Raw genomic sequence first — 23499 nt, 5'->3', positions numbered from 1 at the left:
CACCCATATACACTTCACCCTGGTGAAAATTTACTTCTCCTTTTAGACCTAGTCCCAGTGGACTTCCTTTTCTCCCAAATTCCTGCTCCGGGAGGGCAGGAACCATGCCTTGTTCTTTGCAATTCTGATACCAATTCAGATGTGTGGGGTTTCCAGCCCCATCAAGCAATTCTCCACCACCAGCCGTGTGTCCTACAATTCAACTCAATTCTGACACTACCTGGAGATCGAATCAGATCAGTCCTCCAAGACTAAGTTTTTCTTGTCTTGTCATAAAATATGAATTTTATTTCACAATTTCCCGCTGTTGATCATTAATATTTCTATAGAAAGCATTAGGTGATCAAATATTAGGTCCCTTGAAGCTAGGGTGGCTGCTTGCCTGCCCCAGTGTCCATCATGTCCCTCAATGCTGGGTCCTAATAGCCCGGTTTCTCTCTTTCGGTGGTTATACTAGCAGAATGTCTGGCAAGGGCTGACAGCCAATTTTAGGTTCTCCGATAAGGGACTTAAGCCATTAAGCCAATTTTCCTTGCATGTGCATTGTGTATGCCCATTATTTTACAGAGAACTATAGAGGTGATCTGTAGTTTCAAGTTTAGACATAATTATCCTAGTACCAGCTGATGACACACAGCGTGAAAAGCAAGAAACTATCACCTTATAAGTTCCACAAACTGTAATTTAAATTGGTAGTAGGAGCAACGATGTCATTAGCAAGGATTTAAACCAAAATCCTCCTGAATCAAATCATTTTCCTAGATTTCCCCTAAACTGGGAAGAGGATTGTTCAGAGCAGAAATTTGACACCTTACGGGTCATAAGATGAATTAACAAATATTGTGGCCAAATGGGCATACCATTGGAAAACTGATAGAAACCAGCATGCCTGCACTAAAGACAGACTGACAGATTGGCAGGGGCTGTTTCCAAAGCTGCTTGTAAATGAGTGACTTTGAGCGCAAGGGAAACCAACTGTGCCTCCCCCGAACCAACCTGGGGAGAGCCAAGGTCATAAACTTGTTCCACAAATCCACTGGGTCCTGTTAGGAGCTACCCAATATTCAATATCTTATAAAAAGGACTATTTATGGCCAGAACCGACATCATTAACTGGCCGGGTAAAAGGGGTCTCACTAAGTAATATTGGCGGTAACATTATCTTGCAGGGTGCTAGACTTTCTTTCCCTTAAAATAAAATTTCTCAAGACCATTCAATTAGAGTCTTGGAGAGGTGAAATCCACCAAGGCAACCTGGGTGTACTGGACATAGGTAATTGGCCATAAATCCAGCAATTGGATTGATTTTTTTTAAGACTTTATTATTTAATTTAATTTATTATTATTATTATTTTGGCTGCATCGGGTCTTAGTTGTGGCATGCGGGATCTTCGTTGAGGCGTGCAGGATCTTTCTCATTGTGGTGCATAGGCTCTTCCTTGCAGCACGCAGGCTTCTCTCTAGTTGTGGCACGCGGGCTCCAGGGCGCATGGGCTCTGTAGATGTGGCACGTGGGATCTGTAGTTTGCAGCACGTGGGATCTCTCGTTGAGGCGTGGGAGCTCAGTAGTTGTGGTGTACGGGCTTAGTTGCCCCGCGGCATGTGGGATCTTAGTTCCCCAACCAGGGATCAAACCTTCGTCCCCTGCATTGGAAGGCGGATTCTTTACCACTGGACAACTGGGGAAGTCCCTTGCATTGATTTTTGAAGTTTGCATGTGATTAAGCCCAAGAAATACATTTGGCTCACTTGAAACTTGCATATGATTAAGCCCAAGAAATACATTTGGCTCACAAGCAAAAGTATGAGCAATTGTCAAAGTAGTCATACATAGGCCTGGTCCAGGATCTTGGGGTAGCTGTCTACTTCAGATGTTGTCTTCTTCTTATCCTAGTCTGGTAGCGCTGGTCTTAGTCGAAGTCGGGTGTCAAAAACAGGAGATGCAGTTCATTCAGGAGAGGCCTGAACATGACTACTAAGTCCTTTATCTGATGTCTTTTCCAGTATGAATAATCTCCTGGTTGCAGGTCATGGCGAATCTGATCTTCATCCAAAGTTAGATTACTGTGATAAACGTCAGAAACAAACTTAGAGTGTCCTTTTATAATTACTAAACTTTACAAGGAGCTATCTGGGAAGTGTGTCTTAGCCAGTAAATATAGACCTCAATTAACAAGACTAGAATTTAATGTTCACTGAACATAATCCTTTTTGTCTCTAAAATTACCTTAATTTCTACCAAATATCTGGTTAATTGATCATATGGACTCTTTTAAGCTGAGCTGAAACTTTTCACAAAGAATCTCAGATTGAACTTTAAAAGGCCAGGAAAGCCATACCAAGGGAGTGTCATAGATTTTGGCTATGATATCTATAGATTTGGGTGATGGATTTGGGAGAAGTCCTCTCTTCTTGAGGTCCCCAAAATACCTTGAGATTCCTGCACCTGTTAGGAGGTGGCCTTCCTTATATACCTGAGAAAGCTGCTGGGAACCTAAGAGTTTCCAAATTCTAGAGGGATCAGGTAGAGAGAAAATATAAATGTTTCACTTCTACTTACAGGTGTAATTTAAAGATTTCCTTATATCTAGAAAACATAGATTAAAACCACTGACATTTCAGATGAAAACCATAAACATTATAACCATATTCACCAGTTCACTCAGTAACCAATCCTTTTGTTAGCTTTTTATGAAACCATCAGCCATTCCCATTCGATTTTTTTTTAATTAATTTATTTATTTATCATTTATTTTTGGCTGTGTTGGGTGTTCGTTTCTGTGCGAGGGCTTTCTCCAGTTGTGGTGAGTGGGGGCCACTCTTCATCACGGTGCGCGGGCCTCTCACTGTCGCGGCCTCTCCTGTTGCGGAGCACAGGCTCCCGATGCACAGGCTCAGTAGTTGTGGCACACGGGCTTAGTTGCTCCGCGGCATGTGGGATCTTCCCAGACCAGGGCTCGAACCCGTGTCCTCCGCACTGGCAGGCGGACTCTTAACCACTGCGCCACCAGGGAAGCCCCCCATTCGATTTTTTGAAATTTCTTATCCAGTGTGATATATACTTTCAAAAGTCCTTCCTATGAATCTTCTTTTCTTTATAAATTTATTTATTTTATTTTTGGCTGCGTTGGGTCTTTGTTGCTGCGCGGGAGCTACTCTTTGTTGCTGTGCACAGGCTTCTCATTGCAGTGGCTTCTCTTGCTGCGGAGCACAGGCTCTAGGTGCACAGGCTTCAGTAGTTGTGGCATGCGTGTTCTAGAGCACAGGCTCAGTAGTTGTGGTGCATGGGCTTAGTTGTTCCACGGCCTGTGGGATCTTCCCGGACCAGGGCTTGAACCCCTGCCCGCTGCATTGGCAGGCAGATTTTTAACCACTGCACCACCAGGGAAGCCTTGAATCTTCTTGAAGATGAAGCATTTTGCAAAGCATCAGAGTACAACGATAATTGTCTAAAAATGACAAAAGACTTAAAAAGTCACAGTTAAACACTTGATTACAGTGTAACCAATAAAGAAACTTGGCTACAATAACCAGAATTATGACTGGTAACATTTTATCAGGACATACCAGATTTTTAGGAATTCCATATAATTTTTAGAATACATGAATTAAAAAATTTATCCATATAATATAACCTGAGATGGCTTATCATTCATTTGACAATGCTTCCCATGTAACTTAACATAACCGAATAAGCCTAATTAGTTTAATATTCCTCTCTCTGAAATGGAGAGAAAACAAATATTTTGAGGTGTTCCAAGAACCCTTTGGAACACCTCAAAGTTAACTAGAGGTCAAATGAACTTCATTTCAAATTTGATCTTTGGGAAGTTTGTCAAATTTATCAAAGAGTTTTTTTTTTTTTTTAAGATTTTTTTTTATGTGGACCATTTTTTTAAGTCTTTATTGAATTTGTTACAATATTGCTTCTGTTTTATGTTTCGGTTTTTTGGCCACCAGGCATGTGGGATGTTATCTCCCTGACCAGGGATACAACCCACACTCCCTGCATTGGAAGGCGAAGTCTTAATCACTGGACCGCCAGGGAAGTCCCAAAGAGTTTTAAAATACTTGGTCAAATAGAGTCACAGGTCACTCTGAAACAATACCTATTCACTCAACCAGTGATAATAAAATATCCCAATGGCAAATACAGGTCTCACTTAAACACAAAGAAACTAACAATCTATTACCAAAAGCAGTTAAATATTTTAAGAAAACTTTGTCCTCTTAGAGAGAAAACTAAATTTGGGTTTTGTACCACTTTACCTTTAAAATTAACTTTCTTAATTAAATTCAATCTTATCTTAGCCAGTCCTGACCATGAACCAAACTCTGTGTTCTTCATCCACACCTTTCTGGATCCATATTAATCTTTCCCTCACTTTCTTTTCCATTCAGAAACAACCAGCTTTAGGATAAAACCACCTTTTTTTTTTTTTATTTTAACAAAATGCATTTTCATTCCTCATGCCTTTTTTGCTGAACATACATCCTACTTTCCTTGCATACTGAAATGTTTCTTTTATCATTCTTAACCTTAAAACCTTAATCTCTAGTGAAAACCAAGAAGCAAGTAATTGTAAACTATCATACCAGCGTTTCCTGATTGACAGACTTATGCTTTAGTCTTCCTCTCCTAAGAAGGCAAAGGTAGGTAAACTTAGACTTTCCCAGCAATCAATGTCCCAATATTGTATCCTATTTGAAATGTCCCAGATAATCAATGAATTCTCTTCATTTAACTTAGTTTAGTTGCAAGTTACAAAAATCTGGAGCCTGTTTTAGGTACACATTTCCAAAACATAATTATTCCTATAGAGTTTACCTAAAAGCTCTTATCTCATTCATATTTACTTAAAGTTTCATCATAAAGTTTTTTCCTTGCCAACACACTTGCAACAGATATAATAAGGTCTTATTTGATCTCTAATAAATGTAGGTACAGCAGAAGTATTATACTTAACATTGATGATTCTAAAGACATGTCTATATTAAACCAACAAGCTTAAGCTAGCTTCAATAGCAGATATTAATTCAGTACTGAATACTTCCCAGATCATGTGAACCCAAAATTCATTCTGGCCAGGTTCTTTCATATTTCTGAGTATTTATGTAAGCGCTTGACTTCCTTTAAGCCAATTAGAGCTCTTTTACAAGGTAATTTTGTCAATGCCACACAACTACAACATGCATATAGATATGTACAAACACAGAGACCTCATAGTTCCCATTCCAAAATTTCAGCTGTGAATCAGGTCCAACAATGCAAAACCCATCAGTTACAAAAGAGGTTGGATTCAAATTGGGTTTCTGGCAGATGGGACAAATCAAGGTACCCTGTGTGGATGGCTAAACCCTTTTTACTGACATTTGTGGAAGACACTTCTATTTCTTTTTTTTTTTTTTAATTTATTATTTATTTATTTATTTTTGGCTGCCTTGGGTCTTCGTTGCTGCGCACGGGCTTTCTCTAGTTGAGGCGAGAGGAGGCTACTCTTCGTTGTGGTGCGCGGGCTTCTTATTGCGGTGGCTTCTCTTGTTGAGGAGCATGGGCTCTAGGTGCGTGGGCTCTAGGTGCGTGGGCTCTAGGTGCGTGGGCTTCAGTATTTGTGGCCCGTGGGCTCAGTAGCTGTGGCTCCCGGGCTCTAGAGCGCAGGCTCAGTAGTTGTGGCGCACGGGCTTAGTTGCTCCGCGGCATGTGGGATCTTCCAGAACCAGGGCTCGAACCCGTGTCCCCTACATTGGCAGGTGGATTCCCAACCACTGCGCCACCAGGGAAGTCCCGGCACTTGTATTTCTATTTGTCTTTGACAAGTCAAGTTCCAAATTACCTACCCCTTTTCCCAAAATTTGCATTTTAAAAAGATGACAGAGGTAAGTGTTCCTGGAGAAGACCAAGTATAACACTTGCATCTCAAAGGCTTGAGGAGAAAAGTAAATTCCTCCTAGGATGACTTTGTTCCCTTAAGGCCAGAAAAAAAATCTTTTTTTTCCTCAATACTTACAAGCCTTTTAAGATAAGTAGGGGAGGTTTGGGAGTGGTAGTGATTCACTTATAACATTTACATGTACCTATTCTTTTTCAAATTCTTTTCCCATTTAGGTTGTTACATAATATTGAGCAAAGTTCCCTGTGCTATACAGTAGGTCCTTGTTGGTTATCTATTTTAAATATTGCAGAGTGTACATGTCAGGGATTGGTGGGATTTGGATTATTTCTGGAGCCACACCTCTGGTCCTGTAAAGACTAGATTTGTAAAACATGGACACTTTTTTTTCTCACAGAACTGGGTGGTCACCTCAATGATATCAAATGACTGACACACCCATTTACCTAAGTTGGTATGTTTTACTTTCCCTCATTTAGCTTAGGGGAGAAGGCCTCCCCCAAATTCCTATTAGGTTCTGAATATCAGCTATCGTCAGTTTAGTCAGACTGGAGGCCTCCCATTTTGGTAATCTATTTACAAACACTTTTGAGGATCCTCCCTGGGTTTAAGAAATTCTCTAATATGGTTGTCAGTTTGGCTTTTGATCTGAAGAGGCTTGCATACGGCCTCATGTGGTCCCATTTCTAAAGGTAACCATTTAATAGTGCCTTCTGAGTGGAAAGGCAATTCAAAAGATTTCTAGAATGAGTACTAAAATAAAGGATAGAAGAGAGCAGCAGTTAAGACTTTAGGTGCCTTTATATCATTACTTTCATTAGCTTTCTACAACAGATCTTTCAATGAAGCTATTTTGGAATTTTGAAGCGTTTGGGGGCTTCTTCATACCAATTAAAATAGGTGCAATAGTTTAAGATGAGCGCTCTCTAAAATTTTAACAATTTAGATGTTTCCCCAATTCAAAGGATGCATGGAGCTAACCATACAAATATTTTTCCTGCTAATATAATTTTAGAAAAGAAAAACACTTACCACTGTTGTTTCCAGTAGACCCTGCAGGCACAGATGACTGCCAGCTTTAACTGCGCGCTCAAAAGTGTTTCAGAGTGTCGAAAGAACACCAGTTTGGCCATTTCAGGGCCTGATTTCCTTTAGTTCCCAATTAAGTACTTGCAAACATACATAAACTCAGCTGGTATTCCCATAGGTGGCTGTTTGCATGGGAGCTGTTTGGCCTTTGAGGCACAATTTCCCAGTATTAATTTCATTATCCAATTCAGATATGAGACATGATCTGAACAACTTTCTGAGGGACAGTGTGGTGGATCGCACGTGTGCTGCTTCTGAGTCTTGCTTCCCAAGGAGTTACCCTTGGGTTGGTTCAACTTCTTTGATGTGGCTTTGTTTCTCCCAATGACAGCCTAAAACCATCATGGGTGCTCAGAGCACTAGGCGATCAGCCTCTGTGGTGCCCCCCGGATGAGCAGTACTTATTTCATGGTCATAGTGGGGTTCCCCTATTGGACCACTGCACATCATGAGGATTGATCCTCACTCACTTCGGCAAGGTCCTCAATCGCCTGAGGATGCCATGTGGCCAGAAGGAGCAAAATCTCCCTTTAGTCTTTGGACCTGAATAACTCAGTCTCTCATTTCACTAGCAAAAGTTTTGTTCAGACCATCTATCAACTCATTTTTTTTCAATTTAAGCCAAATTTAACAAAAACCCAGCCACCTACGTTTCCCTGAGCCTCTCTCCCAGAACCCCTAGGCCCTGCCTAGGAAATGCACTGGTGCCCCTTAAGACTCCAAGTCTTAAGTGAAAACCAGCTCAAATAAAGTTTTTAGGATCATCACCCAAACAATGAGATCTGAATATCAGAACTCACTGGCACACCTGAGGAGTACCGAGAAGCCGGTGGGACACAATGCACCCGTGCTGGTACCAAGCACCGGTTCTGGGTAGACTCCAGGTGTCCTCTGGTGGGTGTCTCTGGTATGCTGCCTTGACTCTGCCAAGTACATGTCAATGAAAAATTAATCAGTCGATCTAAGAAAGAATTGGGAAATTTTATTCAAGCCAAACTTGAGGATTATAACACAGGAAGAGCATCTCAGGAAGCTCTGAGAACTGTTCCACCCATTAGAAGTCAAGACATAGTTCATATAAGTTTTTTGAGACAGAGGGCTATATATTAAATGACATATTATTGACAGTTTACATAATACAGATTTAAGCGCCATGTGGGTCATGGTGGGTCATGTGACCCTTTATAAGATCAAGAAGGAATGTTATCTTTTAAGGAGTTGTCTTGTTGATCCTGGAAGAATATTGCTGTTTATAATTGAGCAGGTATTCCTGCTGATGGGGGAGGTTTGGTCAATGCATAATGCAGATACACAATGCACAGTGAGGGGAGAGGGAAGGCCAAAGGGCAAACAAGAATTTTTATGTTTAAATTTTTCTTGTCTTGCCATAAATTTGAATTTTATTTCACACCTGGAAGGTCTCCAAACCTCGTTCTTTTGGGTTTTTATGGAGGCTTCATTATATAGGTATGATCGATTAGATCATTGGCCTTTGTCAGATGAGTCAACATCCAGCCTCTCTTCCCTCCCCTGAGGTCAGGGTGGGGTGGGACTAAAAGTTCCAACCCTCTAATCACATGGTTATTTCCCCTGGTAACCAGCACCCACCTTTAGGTGCTTTCCAACAGTCACCTCATTAAGATAAACTCAGGTGCAGTTGAAAAGGTTTGTTATAAATATCAAGACACTTTTTGGCTCTTATCACTTAGGAAATTCCAATGGTTTTAGGGGCTCTGTGCCAGAAAGAATCACAATATAGCACACACAATATAATGGCCCTCACCATTGTCCTTTCTTCTAATGTTTATTGAGTACCTCTAGGTGCTGGGGATACTGAAGCTGAATCTGGCCTCTGTACCGTGAAACTGAATTAAATCTCGGAGACAGAGTTTTGGGTGAAGTAGAAAAGAATAGCTTTATTGCTTTGCCAGGCAAAGAGAGGCACAGCTGGCTAATGCCTTCAAAACTGTGTGTCCCAATCCCAGGTTGGGGAGTGGGAGGGTGTTATGAGGAGTTTTATAGTCAAGGGCTGCTGATAAGGCTCAGGGTGCGTGCAGGGCTCACATTCCTTCAATCCAGAGATCATCTGGCAGCAGGTGATAATGGGTGAACTGTGACCTTCTCTGGAATGAAAAGTACTTCATCAAATAGTTAACATCTTCCATTTGGTGGGGGTTTTAGTTCTGCAGAAGAGCTCAAAGATATTGTTATGTGTATCCTTTGAGGGAGAACCAAGACCCTGCCCCCAAGTCCGCACTATTGTTTCTTGACTGCTCCTCCCTTGTCTCTGCATCCCCTCCCTTCCCTAATTAACAACTGTTCTAATCTGCCCTTTGGAACTCAGGGAAGGGGACACAAAAAGGCTTTTGTGCCCTGGAGCCCCACAGGGTCCTGCTTGGTTTCAGTACCTGGGTGAATGAGACACAGCCCTGTCCCCAAATACCTTGTGGTCAGTGGGGATGACCAACAAATTAAAGAAGCACTTTTGGATAGCCTCATCCACCAGAGGGCAGACAGCAGAAGCAAGAAGAACTGTAATCCTGCAACCTGTGGAACGAAAACCACATTCACAGAAAGACAGACAAAATGAAAAGGCAGAGGACTATGTACCAGATGAAGGAACAAGGTAAAACCCCAGAAAAACAATTAAATGAAGTGGAAATAAGCAACCTTCCAGAAAAAGAATTCAGAATAATGATAGTGAAGGTGATCCAGGACCTCGGAAATAGAATGGAGGCAAAGATCGAGAAGATGCAAGAAATATTTAACAAAGACCTAGAAGAAAGAAAGAACAAACACCTAGAAGAATTAAAGAACAAACAAACAGAGGTGAACAATACAATAACTGAAATGAAAAATGCACTAGAAGGAATCAGTAGCAGAACAACTGAGGCAGAAAAATGGATAAGCGACCTGGAAGACAGAATGGTGGAATTCACTGCCACGGAACAGAATAAAGAAAAAAGAATGAAAAGAAATGAAGACAGGGCTTCCCTGGTGGTGCAGTGGTTGAGAATCTGCCTGCCAATGCAGGGGACATGGGTTCGAGCCCTGGTCTGGGAAGATCCCACATGCCGCGGAGCAACTGGGCCCGTGAGCCACAACTACTGAGCTTGCGCGTCTGGAGACTGTGCTCTGCAACAAGAGAGGCCGCGACAGTGAGAGGCCCACGCACCGCGATGAAGAGTGGCCCCCGCTTGCCACAACTGGAGAAAGCCCTCGCACAGAAACGAAGACCCAACACAGCCAAAAAATATTAATAATAATAATTAATAAATAAATAAATAAAATTTAAAAAAAAAAGAAATGAAGACAGCCTAAGAGACCTCTGGGACAACATTAAATGCACCAACCTTCACATTATAGGGGCCCCAGAAAGAGAAGAGAGAGAGAAAGGACCCAAGAAAATATTTGAAGAGATTATAGTCAAAAACTTCCCTAACATGGGAAAGGAAATAGCCATCCAAGTCCAGGAAGCACAGAGAGTCCCAGGCAGGATAAACCCAAGGAGAAACATGCTGAGACACATAGTAATCAAATTGACAAAGATTAAAGATAAAGAAAAGTTATTAAAAGCAACAAGGGAAGAACGACAAATAACATACAAGGGAACTCCCATAAGGTTAACAGCTGATTTCTCAGCAGAAATTCTACAAGCCAGAAGGGAGTGGCACAATATATTTAAAGTGATGAAAGGGAAGAACCTACAACCAAGATTACTCTACCCGGCAAGGATCTCATTCAGATTCGACAGAGAAATCAAAAACTTTACAGACAAGCAAAAGCTAAGAGAATTCAGCACCACCAAACCAGCTCTACAACAAATGCTAAAGGAACTTCTCTAAGTGGGAAACACAAGAGAAGACAAGGACCTACAAAAACAAACCCAAAACAATTAAGAAAATGGTCATAGGAACATACATGTCGATAATTACCTTAAATATGAATGGATTAAATGCTCCAACCAAAAGACACAGGCTTGCTGAATGGATACAAAAACAAGACCCATATATATGCTGTCTACAAGAGACCCATTTCAGACCTAGGGACACATACAGACTGAAAGTGAGGGAATGGAAAAAGATATTCCATGCAAATGGAAATCAAAAGAAAGCTGGAGTAGCAATACTCATATCAGATAAAATAGACTTTAAGATAAAGACTGTTACAAGAGACAAGGAAGGACACTACATAATGATCAGGGATCAATCCAAGAAGATATAACAATTATAAATATATATGCACCCAACATAGGAGTACCTCAATACATAAGGCAACTGCTAACAGCTATAAAAGAGGAAATTGATAGTAACACAATAATAGTGGGGGACTTTAACACCTCACTTACACCAATGGACAGATCATCCAAAATGAAAATAAATAAGGAAACAGAAGCTTTAAATGACACAATAGATCAGATAGATTTAATTGACATTTACAGGACATTCCCTCCGAAAACAGCAGATTACACTTTCTTCTCAAGTGCACACAGAACCTTCTCCAGGATAGATCACATCTTGGGTCACAAATCAAGCCTTGGTAAATTTAAGAAAACTGAAATCATATCAAGCATTTTTCCGACCACAACGCTATGAAATCAGAAATAAATTACAGGGAGAAAAACGTAAAAAACACAAACACATGGAGGCTTAACAATATGTTACTAAATAACCAATAGATCACTGAAGAAATCAAAGAGGAAATCAAAAAATACCTAGAGACAAATGACAATGAAAACACAATGATCCAAAACCTATGGGATGCAGCAGAAGCAGTTGTAAGAGGGAAGTTTATAGCAATACAAGCCTACCTCAAGAAACAAGAAAAATCTCAAATAAACAATCTAACCTGGGCTTCCCTGGTGGCGCAGTGGTTGAGAATCTGCCTGCCAATGCAGGGGACACGGGTTCGAGCCCTAGTCTGGGAGGATCCCACATGCCGTGGAGCAACTAGGCCCATGAGCCACAACTACTGAGCCTGCGTGACTGGAGCCTGTGCTCTGCAACAAGAGAGGCCGCAATAGTGAGAGGCCCGCACACCGTGATGAAGAGTGGCCCCCACTTGCCACAACTAGAGAAAGCCCTCGCACAGAAACGAAGACCTAACACAGCCAAAAATAAATAAGTAAATAAATAATTTTAAAAAACAAACAAACAAAAAAACAAACAAACAAAAAATCTAACCTTACACCTAAAGGAACTAGAGAAAGAAGAACAAACAAAACCCAAAGTTAGTAGAAGGAAAGAAATCATAAAGATCAGAGCAGAAATAAATGAAATAGAAACAAAGAAAACAATAATAAAGATCAATAAAACTAAAAGCTGGTTCTTTGAGAAGATAAACAAAATTGATAAACCTTTAGCCAGAACTCATCAAGGAAAAAAGAAAAGCCCTTTTTTTCTTTTTTCTTTTTTTGGCTGCACTGAGCAGCTTGTGGGATCTCAGTTCCCTGACTGGGGATAGAACCTGCATCCCCTGCATTGGAAGCCTGGAGTCCCTGTGTCCACTCAACCTCAGCCAGCCATTGGCCGAGCTGTATTTGGGGGGACACTTAAGTGGAGGTCCCTGGGAGAGTGACCACAGATGTTAGACACCCTTCTCTCTTTTCCCCTATACAAATATTATAATGTGTGTGCCTCCACAGCAGGGAAAGCTCCCCAGTACGCTCCTCCCCTGGAAACCCCTGCCTGCACCAATCTAAAGAAACAATTCTCCCACAGTAGCAATCCTGGGGCCAGGTCCAAGGGTGAACAGCTTCCTCTTGAGGCCTGAGTCATCAAATGACAATGACATACACCAAAGTCAGCTGTCACAAACCCCAGGGAGCCCCAGATTTGTCACTTATAATATCTTCTGAATTTTGCTTTCAAAGTGGGGAGGAGCAAAGAGGTGAGGCTGCAGGGCTAACTGCCCACACTTTATTTCTAACGTCTAAGGAAGAAAGGATGGTTCTAAAGAAGGGAGGAAGTGGTGTTGGTGATAGCACTGGTGGTTGGAAAGAGTAGTGATCCCACTTCTCTGCCAAATACAGAATGATTGTGTTTCTAAATGCAAGTATATTTGTGAAATTTAAACATCATTCTTAAATTGTCATGAGGCATGATAGTAAAATAACCAAATCGACACACAACAGAGTTAGGGGATGAAAGTTTTAATTATGATTGGGAGGAAGAAAAGAAAATTATGGATGGGAGAAGGGCTCGAAGGAGGCAGGAGGACGGGAGAACTGTAAAGACAAACTTTGTCTACTTTGTGAGTTTTATTTGAATTCTGCATCAGCTGAATAGATTGTAACTGATTTTTTAAAAAATTTTACTGTTGACTGATTGGTAGGTGACAAACAAATCTTCTCCTCAGAACCAAATCATTCTTCTCTCCTCCAATTCTCATAGCCTCTCGGTCAACAATATTTATTCAATGCCTACTATGTGCCAAATCCTGCGTTAGGTTCTAGAGCTTTTGAATCTTTTGCATTTAGCATATTTCATCTTGTATTATGGATAAGGAAAAGTTCATGCATTTAAAAAATACCCCGGAAATAGTGCTGGCTTTTCTCCCCCTGGGTGGTGAGTTCCTATCCTACCTCTGCAGAGACTGAGACTTATTTGAGAAAAGGAGCTCGTTGAAAATATTCCAGTCATCTTCGTAGCACTAGTATCTAGCTCAATAACTGGTATATAAGAACTGCTTAATAAACGTTTGTTGAATGACTAAAAGACCTCCCTGTGCTCACCAGCACAGAGCTGAGAAGAGTGATGTGGCAGACCTGGAGACATGTGCCTCTGAGACCTCCCTTCATGAAAGAACTTGCTGAAAGCCTCCAGCTGTTAGTGCCTTTGACTGTTTCAGCTTTCCAAGAGCCCAGCCAAAATTTGGGAGTCTTCCATCCAGCAAAGTTCGCTCTGGAGATTCCCAATGGGCTGGCAGAGACTGTCACTACTGAAGTCTTTTCTCAGTCCTGCTTCTGCTCTCTTTCCTTCACAGGTGTTACTCCCCATTAATCCTTTTATACTCCCAACTCTAACTCAACATCTGCTTCCCAGAAAACCCAACCTGTGACAAGGGACTTTGGTCTTAAACCCACTCACTCTAGACTAGTATGAAAAGCCCACACAATTGTGGCAATAAGCCAAAGTTGATTGACTGCATAGGAGGTAATGACAATAGTAAACATTTTCTTAGTGCTTTTGTACAAGGTTACTTGCCGAAATTATACACTTAAAAATGTTGTAATTTTATATTGGAGTATAGTTGACTTACGATGTTGTATTAGTTATAGGTGTACAGCAAAGTGATTTAGTTATACATATACATATATCTATTCTTTCTCAGATTCTTTTCCCACATAGGTTATTACAGAGTATTGAGTAGAGTTCCCTGTGCTATACAGTAGGTCCTTATTGATTATCTATTTTACATATAGTTGTGTGTAGATGTTAATTTTATTTTTAGTGTAAAAATGAATACTAAAATGGTCAGAAAAGGAAATTTACCTTATTAAGCCTTAATAAAAAAGTTATTCCACTTAAAATTAGTGTTGTAAAATATAATACAAAGCTACAGTAATCAAACCAGTATGGTATTAGTACATCAATGGATAATAGATGAATGGAACAGAATAACACATCCAGAAAAAGGCTCTTGAATATATGTAAATTTAATACCTGATAAAAGTGACTTTTTAAACCCATAAGGAAAGGATGACTTATTATATAAATACCATTGGGACAACTGGATAGGTATATTGGGAAAAAAATTAGATCCTATACATCAAAATAAATTTTAGATGGATCAGAGTTCTAAACATAAAAAGACAAAGTTATAAAAGTATTAAAGGAAAGTAAAGGATAATATTTTATAATCTTTATGTGAGAAAATCTTTCCTAAGGAAGAATAGAAAACCCAAAGACAATAAAAGAAAAGGATGAACAGGTTTTACTACATCAAAATATTTTGTAGAGTGAAAGATATTACAAGCAAGATTAAAAGATAAGAAAGATTGGAGTCATATATTTGCCAAACATATAACAGAAAATGGATTAATATCAATAATACATAAAGAACTCCTTAAGAAAAAGCCCAAATAGCTCAATAGGAAAAAAGAAAGGAATTTACAGAAGAAGAAAGATAATACCCAATATCATATGAAAAGATGTTCAGCCTCACTGATCAGCAGGGATGAAAATTAAAACAACAGTTATTATTCTTTTATTTATTTATTTATTTATTTATTTATTGGCTGTGCTGTGTGGCTTGTGGGATCTTAGTTCCCCAATCAGGGATTGAACCTGAGCCCTCGGCAGTGAAACCTGTAGTCCTAACCACTGGACAGCTAGGGAATTTCCAATAGTTATTATTTTTAACCAATCAAATTGTCAACAATTAAAATGATTCGTAATAATCCAGTTTGATGAAGTTGCAGGAGAATGAGCACCCTGATACACCATTTGTGAGAGTGCAAATTGCATCTTTTGCAATAGCATCTTTTGAAAGGCAATTTGTCAGTATGTCAAAATTTTAAATAGGCATACCCTTTGACCTAGCGATTCTACTTCTAGGGAAACTCTTTTGCAGAAGCTCAGGCAGGCAATGTGTAAGGGAAGATGGAGGTAAGTGGGGAGATCAGAAGCAGACTGGACCCACAAGCAAGAGCTAGCACACCACAGGGATGGAATGGAACCCATGTTAGTCCTCACTGCTTCCATTCTTGCTAATGTGGGCATCCTGCAGAAGCCAGAGCCCTTTGTCATGGAGCAAAATATGTGCAACTGGCCTAGGAGTTGGAGAAGCTGAAGGAGGATCCAGGGGAAGGTAGAGAAGTTGCAGGTCCATCTGTTGCTTTACCTCTAAGGAGGTTAGTCAGCAGATCACCAATAAGGTGTATGAACTACAAAATGCCTGCTGCTTTCCTTCTGTCCTCCAAATCTCCCTTGTGGCCCACACTAAATGAAACATACAAGAGAGGAAATTCTGGGAAATGTAGTTTAGCCCAACCAAGTTGACACATTACAAATCAGACACATGAGTGGATACATGTCTGTGCATCACTGTTTGTAAGGCATATCTCATTTTATTGCACTTGGCTTTATTGTGCTTCACAAATATTGAGTTTTTTAACAAATTGAAGGTCCGTGGCAACCCTGCGTCGAACAAGTCTATTGGTACCATTTTTCCAACAGCATTTGCTCACTTCATGTCTCTGTGTCTGTCACATTTTGGCGATTCTCCCAATATTTCAAACTTTTCATTATTACTATATTTGTTAGGGGGATCTTTGATCAGTGATCCTTGATGTTACTACTATGACTTGTTGAAGGTTCAGATGATGGTTAGCAATTTTTAGCAATAAAATATTTTTAAATTAAAGTATTTCAATTAAGGTATGTACATTTTTTAGACATAATGCTATCACACACTTAATAAATTATAGTATAGTGTAAATATAACTTTTATATGCACTGGGAAACTCCAAAAATTCATGTGACTCACTTTATTGCAATATTTGCTTTATTGTGGTGGTCTAGAACTGAACCCAAAATATCTCCAAGGTATGCCTGTAATAGGAAAAGTTGAAAATAACTCTAATGTCCATTGATAGGGAATAGTCAAGAAAGTTGTGATATATATATACCATGCAATACTATGCAGCCCTTAAAGAGAATATCACCACAATGCTATTTCACTACACACCCACCAGAATGTCTAACATGAATAAAACTGACACCACCAAATGTTGGCATGGGTGTGCAGTAACTGGTTCTCACATACTTTGTTTTTGGAGGTGTAAAATGGTATAGCCACTTTGGAAAAAAGTATGGCAGTTTTTTATAAAACTAAACAAATACCTACCCTATAAATCAGCAATTCTACTCCTCAGTTTTTTCTCAAGAGAAATGAAAACTTTTGTGCATAAAAAGACTTGTACAAGAATGTGCATAGCAGCTCTATTCATAATGGCCAAAAACCTGGAAACAGACCGGGGTCCATAAGTAGGGGAATAGATACATAAACACTTATAAGTTCATACAGTGGAATACTACTCAATTATGTAATGAACAACAGTGAATCTCAAAAACATTATGCTGAGTGACATAACTCTTACACAAAAGAGCACGTATTTTGTAATTCCATTTATATGAAGTTCTAGAACAGGTAAAACTAAACTTTGATGAAATAAAATTGGAACAATTGTTGACAATGGGGGATTACGGGCAGAAATTGACCTAAAGGAATTTACTGGGGTGATGATAATGTTCTATGTATTTATATGGGTTTTGATTACACAGGTGTATGAATTTTTTATAACTCAGCAAAAGCAGGCTTAAGATATGTGCATTCCATTGTATATACATTTTACCTGGAACAAAAAATATATGTATAAACATTATATTCTAATTAATGATACTCATACTGATTTTTTAAGGGGGAGGTGTACTGATGCCTGCAATTTACTTAGGAATGCATCAAAAGGGAAAATGAATGGATGAATGGAGGGATGGATAGATATGCCTAGTAAAATGTTAATGGAAGGGTCTAGGTGGTGAGTATATGGGTATTCATTGTAAAATTCTTTCAACTTTGCTGTATGATTGAAATTTTTCAAAATAAAATATTGGGAAAAAAGAATGAGATCAATTTTGTGTGTACTGACATAGGAAGATATCCAAAACATATTGTTAAAAACAAACCTCAGGGGAAAAGTATAGTTTGATATCATGGACATAAAACAACTACACAATACTTAATACAAGTAAACCTCATTTATGTGAGTCAATTAATAGAGGATCCATATTAAACTGTTAAAAATGGTAACCTTTGAGGGAAGAAAGTAGAATGAGAGCACTGGTGTCTTATCCTAGTTCCCTAGAAAGCAAAGCCTGAGGCAAAAGCTTATGTGCTAACACTTTGGGGAATAGTGCAGTCCCAGGGAAGCAGGAGTGAGGGAGAAACGGGAGTAAAGCAGGGAAGGAATTCAATAAAAATATACATGCATTACTGAGCTGGCCACAGCTTCATAACAAGTACAGGTGATTGGTCTCCGGGGATGTCATCAGCAAGGCTGTATGAAATTACTGCATCCCCTAACTGTCCATGGTGGGGAAGAAGGGAGAAGAACGTATCTGCTGCTTCCAGTATCTCACCAAAGTGTACCCCAAAAGGCATCAACTCCCCCACATTTCTGGAACCACCCTAGCCAGCTAGTCTGGAAGCATGAGTGCTGAGTGGGTCTTGCAGAACATTTTGTCTCAGCAGCAACAGATAAGCCCCAGAGGTAGTTCTGAGGCTGAAGAGCGGGTTGTGCCTGTGAGCAACTTGGGGGGCCAAGAGTAGTCCCCACAATAGGCCCTCCTGGACAAGGTGGGGGAGCACCAAGACAGTATCGCTTCTGCCTTAGGAACTTGGCAAGCCTCCCTCCTGCAGCCTAGAGGAATGTGCTTACTACCAGGCAATCCTTCTGGGGGAGTCTTCAACAGCAGTGAGAGAAATGGGGACTGAGCAAATCTGGGTCCAGCACAATTGATCTTGATAAACGAGGACTTTCCCTTTTTGGGGTAACATTTTGTAGCCAGTAGAGTAGGGAGATAAACAGAATGAATTATGGAAATGCTAGCCTAATATTACATTAACGAATACCTTTAAATAAGATATTATTTTGGATAAAGCAATACATTTTTTTGTTTGTTTTCGGCCACACCGCGCAGCTTGTGGGATCTTAGTTCCCCGACCAAGGATTGAACCTGGGCCCTTGGCATTGAGAGCGCAGAGTCCTAACCACTGGACTTAAAGCAAAACATTAAATGAAATGAAGTGAGATTTAATTTTTATTCCCTTTGTAAATGTTTTCATGAAAATAAATTCAAAAATTGGAAAATAGTTTATTCTGATAATGTGTTTTGAACTGTGGCATGGGAATGAATTTATGGTCACTGGAATAACAAGCATACAAAGTACAAAGGTTTCTAATTCTGGGATAAGGGTAAGATAATTACATTTTTTAAAAAAATTAATTAATTTATTTATTTTTGGCTGTGTTGGGTCTTTGTTTCTGTGCGAGGGCTTTCTCTAGTTGTGGCGAGCAGGGGCCACTCTTCATCACGATGCGCGGGCCTCTCACTGTCACGGTCTCTCTTGTTGTGGAGCACAGGCTCCAGACGCGCAGGCTCAGTAGTTGTGGTGCACAGGCCCAGCGGCTCCACGGCATGTGGGATCCTCCCAGACCAGGGCTCGAACCCGCGTCCCCTGCATTGGCAGGCGGATTCTCAACCACTGCGCCACCAGGGAAGCCCCAAGATAATTATATTTGTTAAAGAGCTGGTACAACTTCACAGGTATCTGGCCCATCTTGTTGTCCTCATAGCGCTTTATTATTCTCTATCTCTCTGGTCACCATGATCCTGTCTTATAGCCTATTTCCCCCTTTCCTTCCTATGAAGAGCCCCACTCCCTTCATTAAATTAAAAAATTTTCTCATTTGAATATCTCAGACAACACATGACCTTCCTAATTAGTTACAGTTTTTGGTGATGAAGATATTTATTTTTTTTTATTTATTATTTATTTATTGTTTATTATTTATTTATTCCTCAACTGTAGCAAGTTATCGATTTATTGTCACTTAGCTCTAAATCTACCCTTCTTCTTTTTTTAAATTTATTTATTTATTTTTATTTTTGGCTGTGTTGGTTCTTTGTTGCTGTGCGCGGGCTTTTCTGTAGTTGCAGCAAGCAGGGGTTACTCTTCATTGCAGTGCGAGGGCTTCTCACTGGGTGGCTTCTCTTGTTGCAGAGCATGGGCTCTAGGCACATGGGCTACAGTAGTTGTGGCACTCAGGCTCAGTTGTTGTGGCTCCCAGGCTCTAGAGCACAGGCTCAGTAGTTGTGGCGCACAGGCTTAGTTTCTCTGTAGCATGAGGGATCTTCCCGGAGCAGGGCTCAAACCCGTGTCCCCTGCATTGGCAGGTGGATTCTTAACCACTGCACCACCAGGAAAGCCCAATCTACCCTTCTTTGCCCTGCTTCATGAAATGAGCTGGACCCTATCGACAAGTCTTCTTTGTCAGCTGGGGCAATCCTAAGCCTAGTTAATAGAGGACACTGGAGGGATATTACAAAAGCAGAGGCAGGGGTTTCTTGTCCTGGACCTAGTGGGCCTGTCTTCTTGGTCCTTCATGGCAGCTGCCAATGTAGTAGTGTTCACTTTCTAGCAAGATATACTGGCATCCTTGTGGCTGTCCTCTGATCCTCCAGTCCAGGCCTGTGGCACTTCAGTGAACTTCACCATCCAGTGGGCTGCAAATACATTCTCCATAGTTGTCTGAATCTCAGTCTTGTCAAGAGATGAAGAAGGTGGGGAGCCTTGCAAATTTGTTCCCTCCTTCAGTACTTTCCTTCAACCCTAGAGGTGTTAGCTTCTCCTGTTTTCTTTGCCATTTGCTACATTTGCTATTCCTGTTTTCTTTTACCCTTTTAGTAGATAACCACCTGTGATGATGAATTTTATGTGTCAACTTAGAGGGTGTTTTTGGATGAGATTAACATTTAAATTGGTGAATTTTGGGTAAAGCAGATTACCCTCCATAATGTGGGTGGGCCTTGTCCAATCAGTTGAAGGCCTGAATAGAACAAAAAGACTGGCCTCCATGAGAAACAGGGAACTCACCAGCAGACTGCTTTTGGACTGAACTGGAACATTGGCTCTCCTAGGTCTTGAGCCTTCTGGCCCACACTGCAGCTTTGGACTTGCCTGGCTCCATAATTGTATAATCTTTATAGTCTATCTATCTATCTATCTGTCTATCTCGTTTACTAGTTAATAATTCTTTATACAAAATTCGTGGTGTGGTTTCTGTCTCCTGACCAGGCACTGATTGATATCAGCAGTATATCTGATACAGGGCACATACAAGGAGATTACACAGTGAAATAAGATAAAATGCCTGCCCTCAGTAGTTGAAAGAAATGGACCAAGGAAAAGTTATGAAAACTTTTCATAAGGACAGTAATGGAGATGTTTGTTTAGGGCCACAGGGAAGCAGAGAGGAGGGAGCACTTACCTCTAGGGATTTCACAGGGTGATGTCTGAACTGAATCTTGAAGGAAATTAAGAGTTTTCAAGGCAAGTGGGGGTGGAGAGTAATAAAATCCAGATGGAGGGGAGAAAGTATGTGCAGAGGCAAGAGGAAGCACATTATATTTGGGGGATTGTAAGTGAGGTTGCTCCACAGGCTGGGGAAGAGGAGGCTGGAGGGGATGGTAAGGAATGTGAAAGATTCTGTGAGCCACTGTAAGTAGTTTGGATTTGGGGCTCTAGGACAGAGATTTTCAACCTGTTTTGCACCAAGACATCCAGGACAGCTAACGTTCATATTCATAACAGTTCCATACCTGTGCCAGGTTCTTGCTGAAACAACCCTCCATTAATCTGAGAGTGTAACACAATGTCTATAATTCAAAGTTGCTTCAAGTATCAATGGAGCATCAGTAATGGTTGCTTATTACCATCTGTAGCATAGATAAGATAGGCTGTGTGCTACACAAATTGCTGCCTCTAACTCTATCTCCTTCTCTTCCATTTAAGAAAACAAATCAGAATGCATACATTCTCCTCCACCTTCTCCAACTCTCTGCTGGGACAGCTGAACCACTCGATAACTGACCCTGTTGGAGTCTGGGGGAGATCTCAGGTACAGCCAAGACCCTGAGTTCTTGCGAAGAAGGCATAGACCATCAGCATTTGCAAAATGGAGCACAGCTTGGGGAGAGGTCAAAGGATGCAAGGTTGGAAGACAGTGTTTCCTCCCAAGAGGCAGCCAGGGCAAAGATACTGATGCTTGCTTTCTGCATGCAGCTCTGGGAGAAGCTTGTATTGCTCAGATGCAGGTGGCATGGAGGAAGCTGCCATGCTGGGCTGAACTCAATGCTTCCTGCTGGCTTCCAGCAAACAGAAAGGACACTTCCACATACCTCAACACAAAGATCCCAGCTTGCGAACTGTTTGCTCTAAGCCCACGGGAGGAAAAAACACTTCTTATATTCCACTGTCACTCATTCATTCAACAGACACTTCCTAAGACTTGTCCTGTATGCTAAGGACACAGCAGTAATCAAGATAGACAAGGCATGAATCATATATTTTAGTTGGGGAGGATAGACAATAACAAAACATACGCAACATAATTTTCAGATGGCGATAAGGTTAGAGTATTGGAATAGAGACTTACTGGATTGGGGAGTGCTGCTTTGGTGAGGTGATCAAGGAAGGCTTCTCTTGAGGCGGTGGCAATGGAACTGAGATCTGAAAATGAAGAAACCAGTCAGAGGGAATAGGAATATAAGGTCCTGATGAGGTACCTAGAATAGGCAAATTCATAGATTAGAGATAACTAGGGGCTGGGGGCAGGGGAAATGGGGAGTTACTGTTTAATTGCTACAGGGTGTCTGTTTGGGATGATGAAAAAGTTCTGGAAATGAATACCGGTGATGGTTGTACAACACTGTGGATGTTCTTAGCGCCACTGAATTGTATACTAAAAAAATGGTTAAAATGGTAAATTTTATGTTATGTATATTTCACCACAATTTAAAAGAGAGAGAGTAAAAGGCCCTGAGGCAGGAACTGGCTTGTCAGACTGAGATGGTTGGAGTCAAATGATTGAGGGAGAGGGTAGAAAGAGGCAAATGAAAAAGGGCACACACCTAGACTAGTCCTGGTGAAATTTCCGAAGTCCAAGGATCAAAGAAAATTTTTACAAGCTTCCAGATAGAGAAAGTAGTTTTCTTATCAAGGAAAGGGAATTGAACTGGCATCAGACAACTCATTAGCAAAACTGGAATCCAGAAGACAATGGAACATTCCAGGCCTTGGAGAAAAGAGGACTGATCCGAGAATCCTACAGTCAACCAAGATACTATTCATATGGGAGGGCTCATGCCTTACCTTGCTCCTACTCTGTTCCGACAGCCGTATTTATCCCATTTCCACAATTTGAACTTGGTTTCCCTGGCTTAACCTTGGGTTTCCTCCAAGGATTTGGTTCAGAAGTCATCTTTGACTCTCTGCAGCTCCCTTGGCCGGAATGACCTATCATAGCTCTGGGTCCTGGAGGCCAACCACAGGCATCACCATTCCCGGCTGGTGGTCTGGCTAGCCCTCCACTGAGATTTCCATACAACTTGTTATACTGGGTAACATGGTCATATAAGATGCCTGCCATGTCAGTGATGACGTTGTAGCAATAGGACTTGGTGAAGAGAACAAGTATCTAGATGCATTGGTCGGACACATACAGGCCAGAGGATGCAAAGGAAGCTCCATGATAATTCAAGGGGCTGCCACCGCGGTGAACTTTCTAGGTTCCAATGGACTAAGGCATGTAAGGATAGTTCCTTTAAGTAAAAAGCAAGTTGCCACACTTTCCAATACCTACCATTATGAAGCACACTTGTAATATTGTATGTCATGTCTACTTCAATGAAGAAGAAGGAGAAGAAGTAGAAGGAGAAGGAGAAGGTGAAGGAAG

General features: G+C 40.8%; 1 protein-coding gene and 1 long non-coding RNA gene across 3 annotated transcripts in view; one reads left to right on the top strand and one right to left on the bottom strand.

The window, feature by feature from the left end:
• Nucleotides 1-22203, top strand: part of ZBTB8B (zinc finger and BTB domain containing 8B) — a 56556-nt gene extending 34353 nt beyond the window's left edge. The window contains exon 5 of the mRNA XM_082411488.1: nt 21558-22203. The gene's annotated coding sequence lies outside the window, so the exon portion shown is untranslated. The remainder of the gene's footprint in view (nt 1-21557) is intronic.
• The window catches only part of LOC309637447, a 188285-nt gene that overhangs the window by 150140 nt on the left and 14646 nt on the right, over nt 1-23499 (bottom strand). The window contains exons 2-3 of one of the 2 annotated variants that reach the window (XR_014250547.1): nt 22201-22274; nt 17263-17337 (exon numbers count right to left, since the gene is read on the bottom strand). This is a non-coding gene — a long non-coding RNA (uncharacterized lncRNA). Of the gene's footprint in view, nt 1-15180; nt 17338-22200; nt 22275-23499 lie in introns of those variants that run through there. The other variant, XR_014250548.1, reaches the window with a different exon arrangement.

This window comes from Balaenoptera physalus (assembly GCF_965194825.1).
Source record: "Balaenoptera physalus genome assembly, chromosome: 1".
Lineage (NCBI taxonomy): Eukaryota > Metazoa > Chordata > Mammalia > Artiodactyla > Balaenopteridae > Balaenoptera > Balaenoptera physalus.
This window is presented reverse-complemented; position numbering and strand designations above follow the sequence as displayed.